This window comes from Squalius cephalus (genome assembly GCF_949319135.1).
Source record: "Squalius cephalus genome assembly, chromosome: 5".
Classification (NCBI taxonomy): Eukaryota; Metazoa; Chordata; class Actinopteri; order Cypriniformes; family Leuciscidae; genus Squalius; species Squalius cephalus.
The window spans coordinates 33,479,487-33,495,187 of record NC_137126.1 but is presented as its reverse complement, the minus strand read 5'-3'; the positions used below and the strand labels follow the sequence as shown (position 1 = coordinate 33,495,187).

Genomic DNA, 15,701 nt, shown 5'->3' with positions numbered 1-15,701 from the left:
CGTCCTGGAGACTGTTTTACTGCGTTTTAAGGGTCTGATGAACCCTTTTTCTCTGTCGGAAAAAAATGTTCCAGAGCCCTTCCTCATAATGTTTATGATATGTGTATAGCGGATCTATTAATGCAGCCTGCAGTGAACGATTACTTTAGCTGGAAATGATAAATAGCCTACTACCCACTTCTGTAAATCTGACTGGTTTGATTGTGAATAAAAAAAAAAAGATACTTTTCAAATTAATGAGGTGAATGATCTGCTGTTTTGCAAATGGACAAAAATATTTGTGAGAAGGGCTTTGAAATTGGGAATCACTATTGGCACCTCATCAGTATCCAACATTGGGCATTTATCTGCTAATACTTCCTGTTTAGTGATTTAGATCATGCAGTAACTTAAAGGGATGGTGATAGATGGAATCAAAACTGACCATTCATATTTTGTTATAGAATATTATTGCAGCATTTATTATAAATGATTTAACCGTGAATGTAATTTGCACTTATTTATAATCAAAATAACATCCCCTACTACTTGCAGCTATATTCTTTGATAAAGTGTTTACTGGTGTTAGGGTGGGACAACCTGTCAATCACAGTGATAACAAAGACAACAATCCAATCAATTCCCCATGGACAAAATCAAGTCATTCCCTACATCTTTTCTTGTTCAAGCAGCTGTTTTCTTAGATATAAGTCACAATATGGAAGAAAAGACTTGTAACTTCATGGTGACTTCGGATACCTAAATTTAATTGTAGCATAAAAGTTATAGTGGTTAATCTTTCTTTCTTTCTTACAAATTAATAATACATTTATTGGTTATCGACCATAACATGAAGCATACTTAGTTATCAGCTTATTGGTATTGGCCAGAGTTGTAAAGTTAGTGTATGCAATGAATGATTTTTTAAGCAAAACTGATGATAATGACAACCTGTTCAAGTGTTATTTTTATTTTTTCATCTGGCACAAGGTTGCTTCCCATGGAATCTAGAATTGATGATTGATGTTATAGTTTCATAATACTAAAGTGTGATAGATAAGTTCAAGATCCTCATTGCAGCATGACTTTGTTTGTCAATACATTCCTACAGAAATTGTCTCTTGGATTTTCAACAGCAGTCAATTAGACAGACAATGGCATGAGATAATAAAAAAGCTCATAATTACACACTAACTCTTCCAAATCTTAAATCAGTTTAATCAGATTCTGGTCTACTCTAAAACCGCAAATCTGGTTTTGCCTTCTAATCCAAAACAATACCATTTTGTAAGAGGACTCCATACAGCAGGATTAATCTTAGAGCAGCAGAGGTCTGCTTCTTGGCTTTGAGGCGATACCCTTCTTTGTTGTTTAGTGTGCTCAGTACAAAGTGGCCTTTGATAGAGCTGTGTGTGTAAATCTTGCAGGCAGGGCTGCTTTCAGCCGTTCTAATTAAAGTCAGGAAGCAGATAGGTTAGCTTAGTGCTCTAAATTGATTATCAGAGCATACAGGAAGCCTTCAGGGTCCTCAAACAGAGCCTTTGATGCTTTGAAGGAAATGGACTGGACACTGTACCACACACTCTTGGAACAAAAAATCTTAATATTATAACAGCAAAAAATATATATACTCTAAAATCGATAAATTATATGGGATCAGATTTATAATTTGGTTTTATAATTTTGATTATTTAGTTGGTAACATAGTGTTACAACACCATACACTGTAAAAATAAAATAAAAGTTGGCTTAAATTTTGAAGTACAATCAACTTGGATGTTTAAGTTATTTCAACTTAAATTACATTAAACTGACTTTTAAAAAGGAGTTGAATCTTGTATAACTTTTTTTTTTAAATTGCTTAACTTATTTTAATGAGTTAAAGCATTGTAAAAACGTGTTGTCATAACTTATTGATCATGTTTTTTTACAGTGTAGTTTTTAATATTAGGTGGACCATTGTTTAAATTATCTTTACTCAACCAGGAAAAATATATAGGGCAACAGAAAATATTTTGCTGAGATAATAAGACTTCCTTTAAAAAAAAAAAACACTCAAAATCGCTGAATTCAGGCATTTTTGTATTATTTAGTTTATTATTTATTGAACTACTTCATTATTATGTCTATTTTATTTTTATTATTGTTATTGTTAGCATTCAAACATAAGATAATAATGCAAATCAAATAAGAACAGAAATGTCAAATACAAAAACAATGTATTTTTTAATGTCCTGATCATTAAGTTTTTTTTTGGCCCTTTTTCTAAATGCATTGTGATGAGTGTAAAAAGAGCGGGATTCAAACTCGTGTTTCTGATATCATTATCATTTTAGTTAGTAGTAGTTTTTGTTATTATTAAAGGTGTCTTTCATTATTTAAAGTGTATACGAACAAATATTAACCATGTAAAAGATCAATATTCGTGTTTAATCATTCATTTGAACATACAAATAAAAGCCAGCACTTCTGTGTGAGTCAGTGTGAGACAGAAGCAAGATGAGTTTGTTAGCTTTGATGGCTCAATCTTCAGATGCTCTAGTTATGTTCTGATGAAAGATTTGACTGTGCAGCGGGAACACAGTCTTGTGATGTAGGATTCAGTCTCAGTCTTATCAAGGATGCCCACTATGCCTCAGTTCTCTCTTCAAACACTTTCTTCAAAAGAGAACCCTTTGAAAGAAAAATACCAAAGACATTGTGGCAAGATATGCAGAAGAGTGATCAAAGAGTATTTTCAGAATGGTTGACATGTAAAATCCTTACCCCCTTTTCCATTTTTCTGCCTCTGCATATGGCCACTTAGTGTCCTTTTGTGATAATGAATCTACTTAAAAAAAAAAAAAAAAAAAAACATCCGGATATAATAGGTTAATGCAGGAAACAGTATCTGATACTGCAACAATCCTCATATCTTTTTTAATTATATGGAGAAAATAAATCCCTGTCCCTAACCTTCACAAAGACCCACTGTAAAATTATGCCAGGCTGAAGCTTCAAGATCAACAACTTCTTAATTAAAACTTGTGTATAATAGGATCTAAATCTGGCATGATCTGCCATCGCTCTTCCTGTGTCAGTCTGACAGAGTCTGAAAGAGCCCTAGTGTCTGAAGCTTCACTGTACACGTTGAGCCTGACACCTCAGGGACAGTGGGACCTGTGTTTGCTTTGGACAGCAAAGGGGCCGTCTGGGATATCCATCCTGGTTTGGCCGCGCTCCATTCTCTGTCAGAGTGCTGCTGTCAGTGATACATTCATTATTTCCTCTGAAATCTGCGGTACTTAAAGGGATTAGGAACTCTGTGTCAATGAGGTCACATAGCCATCAGTGCTTCACACAGCTAACAAAATTTCAAAAGTTAAAAATATCAAGTAAATGTTGTGATTGTCACACAAAGTTTCCCAGTTGATTCAACCTTACACCTCAACCTCATATAAACAACCAATAATATTTGTGCAAAATATTTGAATGATTTTTTTTTTTTTTTAAATACCACAATTCACAACAAAAAACTGAATATGTAGCTTATTGTGCCCTCCACTAATATTGGCACCCTTGGTAAATATGAGCAAAGGCGGCTGTGAAAATCAATCTGGTTTGTCCTTTTGATCTTTCATTAAAAAACTCATAAAATTCTAACCTTTCATTGAAGCAAAAACAAATGAAAGTGTGTGGAAAATTTACATTATGAAATTAATGTTTTTCTCCAATGCATGTTGGCCACAATTATTGGCACCCCTAGAAATTCTTATGAGTAAAATATCTCTGAAGTATATTCCCATTCATATTTAGATTTTTCTTTTAGCACACCAGGGTGAATAGGAGAATGAAATTGTCCAGCCATGAGTTCCTGTTCTACAGGAGTATAAATATGAGGAAACACAAAGGCCAAATTCCCTTTATCCACCACAATGTGTAAAACCAAAGAAAATAGGTCTGATGTGCAGCAAAAGATTGTTGAGCTTCACAAAATAGAAAGTGGCTGTAAGAAAATAGCTAAACCTTTTTCACCGCCAGGGCAATAATTAAGAAGTTCCAATCAACTAAAGATTTTACGAATCTGCCAGGAAGAGGACGTGCGTCTATATTGTCTTAATGCTCGGTGAGGAGGATGGTTCGAGTGGCCAAAGACTCTTCAAGGATCACAGATGGAGAATTGCAGAGATTAGTTGAGTCTTGGGGTCAGAAAGCCTAAAAGAAAAATTAAACAACCCCTACATCACCACAAGTTGTTTGGGAGGGTTTCAAGAAAAATCCTCCTCGCTCATCCAAAAACAATCTCCAGCATATTCAGTTGTCAGACACGACTGGAACTTCAAAAGGGACCTGGTTCTAGATCAAACAAACAAACAAGCAAAAAAACAGATTTTTGGCAACAAAGCCACCAGATGGGTTTAGTGCAAAGAAGGATAAAAAGTACCCCATGCCCACAGCCAATTTCTTTTTGCTGGAGGTCCTGGACATCTTGTTCAGATGTGGTGTCATGGATTCTAGCAAATACCAACAGATAAAAAATCAAAACCTTGCCACTTCTGCTATAAATCTTATAATGGGCATGGCTTGATTTTCCATCAGGACATGATCCAAAATAAACATAAAATAAATTCACAAAAATGTGTCACTGAGCACAAAATGAAGCTTCTGCCATGACCATCCCAGTCCCCTGACCTGAACCCTATATAAAATAAGTGGGCTAAACTGAAGAGAAGCAGCACCAACATGGATCTGGGAATCTGAAGGATCTGGAGAGATTCTGTATGGAGGAATGGTCTCTGATCTCTTCTCAGGTGTTCTCCATACTCATTAGGCATAATAGGAAAAAACTCAGAGCTGTTACATTGGGAAAAGGATGTTTCAATAATTTGGTGCCAATAATTGTGGCCAAAGTGAACAAGGAAAAAAAAAAAGTCATAATGTGAGTTTCCCCCACTTTTCGATTGTTTTACTTCAATGAAAGGTTAGAATTTTGTGATTTTTTTTGAATGAAAGATCAAAAGGATAAACAAAGCAGATTTATTTCTGATATCTTGATTGTAGGCTATGTGTATGAATATTCACAAACACTGATGGGTAATTGTAGACTGGGTAAACCCAGCCTGATCTGCCGGTGATTTGATTTCGCCCCGCAGCTCAGGCTGGAAACCGGAATCTCTGCTGCTTCCTTTACAAATTTGCGGGAACCAATCACAAACTGGCTTATCCACCTGCCGCGCTATTGGCGGGTTTAATTCAACCCAATTCCAGGGCCGTTACGGCTCTGTCCAATTCCTTTTAACCTCTTGACGATGCTCAATGGCTTCTTTTTAGCAAACAAATCACTCAAATGGGTGTTAATACCTCTAACTTTCATGTTTTTTTTTTTTTTTTTGCACAACCTGCAAAAATCGTTCGATTCCATTGCTGTTTCTGCAAACCGCTGATCAACACGTTTGGTTACACATTTCCTGCCTGGAGTTTTCCGTTGCTCTGCAAAGTACGTCACCCGGATCGTTGGTCTGATTGGTTGAAGGACTATCCAATTGCGTACAGAGTCATTTGAACTATGCCCGTTGATCACGCCTCTTGTGCAGTATAAAATACATAGCAGATTCCCCAGACCAATGTTCAATCTTAAAGGGGGGGTATAATGCCCTTTTCACAAGATGTAAAATAAGTCTTTGATGTCCCCAGAGTGTGTATGTGAAGTTTTAGCTCAAAATACACCACAGATATTTTTATATAGCATGTTAAAATTGTCACTTTTTGAGGGTGAGCAAAAACGCACCGTTTTTTGTCTGTTCCTTTAAATGCAAATGAGCTGCTGCTCCCGACACAGAGGGCGGAGCTCCAAGAGCTTGCACTCACACACACATGCACTGAACATTTCAAAAATGTTCAAACCGGATTCAGACAATGATGGAGAGACTCAAGAAGTGACAACATGTAGAATGCAACAGGACATTTCTGAATGGTTAGTTGATGAATTTATGTAGCTTATGTGTAGTTATCTTCTAGTCATTGATTAGCGTTCTGTCTTGATAATCTATAAATCGTTTTCAGGGGGTGGGGTTTATGTAAATTCTAGGGTTGGTGATGTCACTAACCCTGGAAGAATGTGGTGTAGTCCCTACCAGCCATTTGTTGCAGTCCTTAAAAAGCAATTTCTTTAAAAGCAAGTATCTCCCTTTGCTTTGAACTTTGAGCATTGTAACTTTGCAGAAGTTGTTTATGCTCAAACAGCAACATTACACACTAACTAAAGTTTAAAAAGTGAAATCATAATCAACCACCCCTTTAAAAGATTGAGCTTGGTTTGTTGATAACCAGACTGGGGTAATTGTTGAAATTTCACCAATACTAAAAATGGATAGAGAACATGTTTTTGGGGGTTAATTAAATTAAATTACCATAACTTTGAATGTCTAGTTCATTATATATTTTGTAAACTTATTTCATAAAAAGCAACAGAATTTATATTACAACCAGTTTATTAGCAACAAAGCACATGAGCGTGAATCACGATCTCAAGGAGCCTGATGATGACAAGCACTTCTGTGAACTCAGTAACGACTCCTATCGATTCACTGAGTGTGTCTGATTCAACCCAACAGCGGGCCATTTCACGTTTATTTTCTGACTCGTTAAAGCAACACTAAGGAACTTTTCCTCTTCGGTCGCCCTACAGGTTGGAAGCAGAATTGTCCATTCCCGCTGTCGTAAATCCTTTCGCCGCCCGCAGCCTACTGTCGCACGCACGCTCGCTGTTTATCCAGCACCGGCACTGGAATGAACGATGTCCACAGACAAGGTAGCGCAGGGATGGGCAACTTCGGTCCTGGAGGGCCAATGTCCTACAGAGTTTAGCTCCAACTCTAATCAAACACACCTGAACAAGCTAATCAAGGTCCTCAGGATTACTAGAAAGTTACAGGCAGGTGATTTTTTCAGGGTTGGAGCTAAACATTGTAGGACAGTGGCCCTCCAGGACCGAAGTTGCCCATCCTTGAGGTAGAGTATGTTGCATGATTTCATGAAAGTATGATGTATTGCGACATCAGAAACGAAGAAAAACTAAATAATGACTATTGTAACGCTAGACGTAAAGCAAGTCAAATTTGTAGTTTTCTACAGAAATGCGACCCGGTTTGGCAAACTTGCATAGTGTGGTTATATCAGATATAGGGCTGCAAAGTGAATCCAGAAGTGCCTTTCACCCTGTTATGACTTGATGAACCACTGATACGATTTTGGAGACATTATTTTAAGGTAAAAAATGTTCCTTAGTGTTGCTTTAAGAAGAACCGGTTCATAACCGGGTTGTGCGCTAATTGGACATTGTGGCTCGCGCTGTGTTCCCTGTTTCGTGCTGGAAAGACATGAGAAGATCCATTTATGGATGCACACAAAAAAGTTAATGACTAAATTTCAAGTTATTGTCGCATTTGCGAGTGTTTTAGTCGCAGCTTGGAGTCCTGGTAAAAAAAAAAAAAAAAAGAAGAAAAAAAACGGCAACTGCAAAATTTCTTTTCTACACAGTCATTCTCCTAAAGAAGACAGGCTACAGGATTTATACTGCCGTCATTTCAACATTAATCTCCTCATGTAGGCCTACTTTCTGACAGCAAATGACAGACGGATTCCCATGATATATGGCAACATTTTCCTCACAAAAACAGACGGCGTGGACCCTGAGGGCATGCTTCAAACATGCTGGCAAGATCCTACAGTAGACAAACCCAAGCAATGACGCTAATGTTACTAGTCTAGAGGTCAGACTATACGGCTTGTGTTTACCTAAGGCAGAAGCTCATATCCTCGACTTCTTTCATTGATATGTTTTTGCCGCAGGTGTCTATTGTGAATGACCTCACCTGAGTACATTAAGGGGATGAAGTCATTATTAAATTAGTTAGTTGCTGCAGGGCCTCTCCACCCAGCAGGTGAGCAGGTTTTGTTTGACTTTGTTTTGTGTATCTATGTGTTGTAATGCCTCTCAACAGTATGAATGTCTTGAAGGTACTGACTCAGGACTTCTGTTCTCCAGGGAATTGTTTATGTAATACCTCTGAATATGTGCAGTATGTGTAATTTTCTATGTTACCACTAGGAGACACTGTTCCTGCAACAATCTGTGTCCTGCTAGGTTGTAGAAAACCTCTGACAGTTGTGTTGACAATATAATCCACTTAAGTTATGGATATTTAGACTACAGACACTGTTCAGATGGGACAGCCATGTGGACTATATAAGGAGCAGCATGAATAACTTCATCATTAATCCCAACAGTGCAAAAAGTGTTTTTTTCCTCACTTCTTTTCTCTGCATATGGCTCTGTTTTATTTCATTAGTTTATTTTCGTTCAAATAGTTTAGCATAACAGTATGGAAAGGATTGATGGCTCAGCCCTGGTGGCTTATATAATGTGTTTTTCTCGTTAAGAAACAAGCATTAAAAATTAATGACATGGTGCTTTATGATGCAGTTATCATGGTCAACCAAGTACTTACAGTTTAGAGTTTAACAACATTCCTTTCATTCCTCAGAGCAGATATAAACGTGTATGACATGCGTAGAACACTTGATGGTTTCACCATCTTTACTTGCAAACATGTTGGAACCTCTAAATGGTCAATCTGAGAGTAGAGGATGCCTGAAAACAGATGTCTATGGTTATTTCAAGTCTTTATTTACCATAATATGAAAGAACATCAGCACACCCCTGGGAAAAAAGGAAGTGTGGGCAAAGAGGTGTACCATACTGCAGTATATAGCAAAACAGAGTGAAGTGCTTTGCTCAGGGACACACGCCAATGTTCAGAAGACATGGAGGAATGAGAACTTGCTGCCTTGTGCTACAAAGTCTCTTAAGCCTTTGTTTAAGTCCACACGGTTTCTTTTAACCATCATATTTTATTGTCATAAGCAGTGTCACACACATGGTACTGTGATGAGAAACAAAGATTCATGGCAGTTTAAGTGCGTGTTTGTGTGAGAGAGAGGGATGATTTTTGAGGATGTCTGAACTCACTGTTCTCTTGATACAGTTCACTGCACTCTGCTGTGTTTTGCAGAGTGTGGGTGATTGAGGATTGGTGTCCAGATGTGAACTATTTAAGTAGAACATTGTCCAGCATGCATAAACGTGTCTGTGTGTGTTAGATCCAGTAGCACATTCCTCATCTCTTCGATTTTTATGCAACCTCAAAAAAATCTTACCCATAAGAATCTCTTTTTCCATCTGTTTATGTGTATGTTTATGTGTCTGTATTCAAGTATTTTGAAAGAACAGCTTGTGAATAGCCTATCTTTCCCTCCCGTTTAATCCTTAAAGACCAAAGCATTGATATTGAAGATGTATTATTATAATATTTTTTTACGGTTATGAAAATCATGGTTTTTATGCATGTTTAGTTTTGGGATAAAGTTTAGAAAAGTCTTTCCTGGAATATTCCTGGACCTCAATGACTTGCCTGTAAAATACCTAAAACTGCATATTTAGAGGTCTGATACAGAGTTGTATCTAAATCTAAATGATCAATTTAGTATTTTATATGTTTATCACTAAACATTGAGAATTGTGGGAATTGACAATCGTGTCCAAATAAATTAATTCAATCACGTGGAACCACTGTCCATGATTGAATCATGTTCAACCAAAGAGCCATTTGTGTTGTCACATAACAAGCAAGATGTGGGAACGCATTTTAAGTGAAAATGGGGGATGCTGAAGTTTGTAACTCATGGTAAATTGTCTCCTTTTCTGTCATCTTGCACATATATTTGTATTTAACTTCTATTCTACTCCATTGTTCTGTATCCTGACACGTTTCGCCTTGTGCTTAAGAGAGTAAAAGTGAGGTTTCCTCCCACGGCTAAGCTTATATAAAGGTCAGACAGTCGGTGGGTGGACTAAGCCTGGGTTCTGCTGTCTGTGAAAGCAATCACAATGGCTTTAGGCAACTGGGAAGGAAGTGAACACATGCTAGTGTCATCAGTCGCTCCTCCTGATGGCTTTAGTTGGGCCTGTCCTTCTCCTCAAATGTTTTTCTTATTTATGATGGGAAGGACCACACTTGGCTGGACACTGTTTCTGTGTCTTTTTTTCACCTTTTTTTTGAGGGGCAGGCTGATTCACTTCCTAGCGTGACGTCATTGGGTTTTGCTCCAGACACATGGGCCAGTGATGGTTATCACAGGGCAATAGTGGAAAGCTGAGCCCGTTTGCAAAGACAGAAGAGGTCTGATGGATTTTGTTACTGAGAGAATAATTTGTTAGCAATAAAGTCAGAGTTCTAAGTTTTACCACAAAACAATCAGAATTATGACACTATCTTCAAAATATCACCCATATGACTTAGCTTACTGAATGGCATATTTCTGTCTGCTGGGACCCATTTCAGATGGGAGAGAAATGCCAGAGTTGTTGTTGTCTCCTCATCGTGAAATGAAGAATGCTCATCCAACTGTCTCAGAGCAGCATTTGGCTGCCGTGATAACAAACATATCTTTGGAAGGGAGGAGAGATTCCCGGTTTGCGTCAAACCTGCTGGATCACATTGAACAGAAAAATATCTGCTCTTATTAAAGTGACTCAGCATATGTGCTGGAATTGTTAATGTGTAGTCTATTCTGCAAATTTACTTTATTACAACTACGGGAGCTTTAAAACTTTTTCTGGACATTGTGTAGAGAAACTGGTTTTTGAATTTCTTTGGAAAATTGGGGTTTGGGAAGTGACAGTGGAAACGCGACTGGTCCTGGAACGCACTAGCACGCTCACTTTTGGCCCGACAGTGGAAACACGGCTATTGTTTCATAAAACTCTTCTTGTAAAACTGTGACCTCATAAGAAATGATCATACAGCACGCAGTTTAGTGTGTCAGAAGTGTGCTTTTGACGTGTAATTTGTGGCACCATGGAATTGCAATCTGAGCAACATCATAATATTAGATCCACCAATGGTATGAGTTTGGGCCGGGGTTACTTCTTTATCCAAGACGTGGCGCGCGGGGGGGCGGCACATGTATAAAAAAGTGAAACACTTGACCATTCATTTTATAACTTGCTGAACCAAAACTACTGTAAGCTCCCCAAGTGAGGAAATGTGCACTACTGTATATTGGTACAAAGTAAAAAGAAAACCAAAACAAATAAGTATCAATCACAGAAACCAAATGTTATGTGTCAGCTAAGCTTTAGGCTTGGTTTCCCCAATGACATCTGTAAAACCTGAGCTACAGTATTGCAGTTTTGAACTTGTTTTGTCAGTTTGAGTTTGGCACATCTATGCAGGATTAGCTCAGTATATCTGAATGACGACAGAATGAGCTCATCATTTGTGACAGGTAGCGCTCTTCATCATTTCATCTGTGGGCTGCTGCTGCTTCATTGACATGAAGGAGATGAACTCTTGCTTCCAGACTCTTTCCACTCACTCCAAAGCAGAGCTACGTGGACCGTTTCCTAGGCAACAGCACCAAACATCAGATGACAGTATGTCTGAGTGTATATTACAGTTTAGTGACGTGCCAAGAAACTGCTCTGTTAAAGCAAAAACATTCTTGGGCTCAGAATGAAAAATGAGTCAGGGGAAACGTTATCTCTGTATGCCAGTTCATTGGAATGTTAATTTAATTTCATAAAAAGGAGGAGAAAAGAAAATCGAACATTTCTCTGTCACTTAATGTGTTTAATTACTTTGTTAGTATAGGTCATCAGGGTTTTTCTTAGAAATCCAGACTCCGTTTCAACAGACAAAGTGTGGAGAAATAGCTCAACAGGTCTCTGTGTGATCATGACGTACCTTTCATTACACAATCTGTTGGTATAACACCTCATTCATTTTCAGGTCATCCCTAATTGCTCCTAAAGAGTTATATCAATTTTTTGGATTCATAAAAAGCTGCAGCCTGCCTGGTCTTGACGTTTGATTTGTTGTACATGGCAGTGATCTCAATAGCATAGCATTATACTCCCTGACAGTTCGGATTTACCTTTCTAGCCACGCAGATTCTATTACTTAAAAGTGCACTCAAACATTACATCGTAAAGTACCGTACTTCACTTGAATGTTTACATGTTAGTTTTATTTCCGCTCTAGTACATTTCAGTGGTAAGTATTGTATTTGACTTAAAACGTAAAACTAATAAAACATGCTTGAACTTGTACAACTTGTACTTACTTTGTTCATTGAGCGAACAACTAAATTTGTTCAGTAAGAATTGCAGACGTTTTATCCCTGAGTCAGTGTTGATGTCAAGAGTAACTGCCACCAGAAACGTTTGATACAATTGAACAACACCAAGCATTCAAACACCTAAGGATTAACTGAAATAACTAAAAGGGAAAATCAAATTAAACTTAACTATGTATTTTATTTGAATAGTGTAAATGTCAGCTCATGAATTGCTTGTTACTGTTTTAACTTGATAAAATCTACTATACCTTCCATAAGTACTAGTAGTCAGCTACAAAAGTGTAAATTCAACATCTGTTGTTTGAGTTGCGTTTTGCTTTTTGAGCATTATCTTTCATTTGCAAAGTATTTATTTCTTTTCCTCTCTCTACCACTAGTTGTTGAAAAAACATAAAGGTTTCCATTGCACTGCATTTGATGAGTTACAAAAGAGTGTTTGTTTTGAAAATGAAGCTGAAACATTTGTCAAACATTTTGGATAAACATATTGTGACCTCAGTTTCTTTCCAATTTTAGTTATGCAAGAAGTTACTGGTAAATTTCAGTGTCTAACTACAGTTACACACAAAATTATAATTCTGGATATTTGATAACCCTTACAAAAAAGAAGTTTATTCTAGTGTGCTATTGATATACTTCTTTTAAACTAAAAAATAAAAAAAGTATACTTTCAGTGTACTTTTTAGGTGCTTTTTAGAAATATACTTTACTTACTTATACTGACAGAAAAGTCTAAGTTTATTTAGCCTATACTTGTGCTCAATTATACTTTTAAGTATATCTCGACCAAGTATAGGCCAAATAAACTTAGACTTTTCTGTGAGTATAAGTCAAGCATACTTAAGTGTAAAGTAGGCTATATTTCTAAGCAGCACATAAAGTTTATAAAAGTACACTTTGATAAATACTCTCAGAAAACTATTTTAGTAGTTTTATACTAAAGTTTTCTTTAAGTGAACTTAACATCATACTTATACTGTATTTACTATTTATATAGCCTACAGAGCTGGTAAGTCCCGCCCATCCGTAAAAACCCAAGTGGACCTCTATACTGTAGGTTGAAAAATCGTCAATGCAAGTGATTGGGAGAAAATAATTATTTTCTGGTCCCGTTTGAATTGTGCCATGAATGTGAACATATGTTGTTTGTGAATTTTTTATATAATTTTTCATGTTACGAGTTTGACAGTATATGGTATGATTCTTCGGCTAGCAGTTGTGGAAAAGACATAACGAGAAAGACTACATGTCGCCTATGTGACGTCACCCCATAAAGTTGAACCCGTGGTTTTCGCCAACCACAACGATTTTGTCCTCTCCCTGAAAAAAGGCGGTGAAGTGCACCAAAGACACAGCCATGTTTAGCGGGATCCGTGAGCTAGTGTCCGTGTGCGAGTGGTGGTGACGTTTCAAACGCGTCGAAAGCAGCGAAGAGTTGTAGTCCACAAAGTGCTCTCACACAAAGTCTAACCGTATCAAACTTCTACACGCTAAATTGTAGCATTCTTTACACGAAAAATTATATAAAAAATTCACAGACAACATATGTTCACATTCATGGCACAATTCAAACGGGACCAGAAAATAATTATTTTCTCCCATTCACTTGCATTGACGATTTTTCAACCTAGAGGTCCAGTGGGGTTAGCGGAAGGGGCGGGACTTACCAGCTCTATTATTTTAGCACTTTAAATGTACTACTGTTTTCCTATTTAGGATTTTTTTTTACTTTTTTTTTTTTTTTTTACTTGAAATACTTGTACTTTAATTAGATTTGAATTAAATTCCTATACACGTGTAGCTCTCGTGTGTAAAAATTCTCATACTCATACAGAATTATATCTCTTTAGAGAATTATATTTTTCTTTAGAAAGATATTTTAGAAAAATATTGAATAGGCTACTCAGTCAAAAGATTAAACACAACTACAAGCCAAGAATACTTAATTATACTTTTAAGTATATCTGGATCAAAAGACTAATTCTTGTATAATTAGGTATTCTTGGCTTGTAGTTGTGTTTACTCTTTTGACTGAGTAGCCTATTAAATATTTGTCTCACATAGTTTCACATACTGTACTGTCTTATAAACTAACATTGTCTGAAAATATTGATTTATAAAGAAAACATAGTTTAATTCTGAGTATGAGAATTTTTACACATGAGAGCTACACGTATAAGAATTTACTTCAAATCTACTTAAAGTACAGTTAAAGGTATTTCAAGTATAAATAATAATTCTTAAATAGGAAAATAGTAGTATAATTAAAGTTTTAAAATAATAGGCTATAGCAATAGTAAACTACTGTATAATTATAATGTTAAGTTTACTTAAAGAAAACTAGTATAAAACTACTAAACTACCAGTTTTCTAGAGAATATTTATTAAAGTGTACTTTCATAAACTAAAAAATGTGCTACAAGTTTGTACTAGTAAACTATCAGTACTTATGTTCATTAATATATTTGCAGTACAAACGAAAAACATAGAAATACATAAAGTATACTTAAAAGTATACTTTTATATACTAAAAAGTGGGATAATTTAGTACCAAGTAGTATTGAAATAGTACACTTACAAGTAAGTACATTGATATTAGTATACTTACTACTGTACACAAAGTACACTTAAAATATACTTGAACAGTGAACTTTACTTGAAGTAAATAAAAGGAACATGAATAAAATTAACTTGAAGTCTTTTTTGTAAGGGAAAGTTTCAGGGGCAAATCTCTTTTATGACCCATCTGTTTTAGAATCTGTTTCCATCAATGTTACTGCACAATTTGAGGCTTCCTTGTTGTTTTGAGAACAGCCTCATTCAACACAGGTAGACACTGACAAAATCACCTCCAGGTAGACATACGATCATAGACTAGACTGTGGCAGACATTAGAGAGAAAAAATGGGAGGGTACAGTGTTACAATATTCATTTGGGTTAAGCTCAGTCAGTATACATTTTCAAGGCTGTGTTTTTATTTATTAAATGAATACAGCCTCCACAATCTGAAAAGAAATCCAGTCTATCTGGAGGTAAATCAAACTCGCCGAGGCATCACAGTTCTGATTATGAAGTGCTGTCCACATCTGAAAGACTAATGGTACTTGCTAATGGTCCTGGTCAGTGGTCTTCTGCTGTGCTAACCACATCAGTGCCAGATGTTTCAACGGACTCATGTTTATACATTATGCAAACGCTCCGCATCTCAAATGCTTTTATATCATATTTAGACAACCTCAGCTGCATCTGGAGAACATTTTGCATAGGCTATATCTACTTTGTTTTATTTGGGGATCCTGTTTGATAAATATGATTTTACTGGTGCTGGAACTATTCTTAAATGTTTCTACTTGACTAAGAGGATTTGGCAAACAAGAGAAGAAAATTGATTAAGGTGTTTATAAAAAAAAGGAGGCATTATTTGAAATAGCAGTCACTGGAACAAGAATCATGTTGAAACACTTTCCAGTTATTCTCTTAGGATTGGCCATTACATAACAGTGGTGACGGTGGAGCTCTCCACTGACCAGCATGGAACAAT

The 15,701-nt window shown here is 36.5% G+C and overlaps 1 long non-coding RNA gene across 1 annotated transcript; it reads right to left on the bottom strand.

Annotated features, from left to right (window-relative positions):
- Positions 1-2,388: 2,388 nt before the first annotated feature.
- Positions 2,389-2,818, bottom strand: LOC307159437. The gene is made up of 2 exons (XR_013821377.1): positions 2,746-2,818; positions 2,389-2,652 (listed from the first exon to the last, which is right to left on the bottom strand). It is a non-coding gene; the product is annotated as an uncharacterized lncRNA (long non-coding RNA).
- Positions 2,819-15,701: the final 12,883 nt, after the last annotated feature.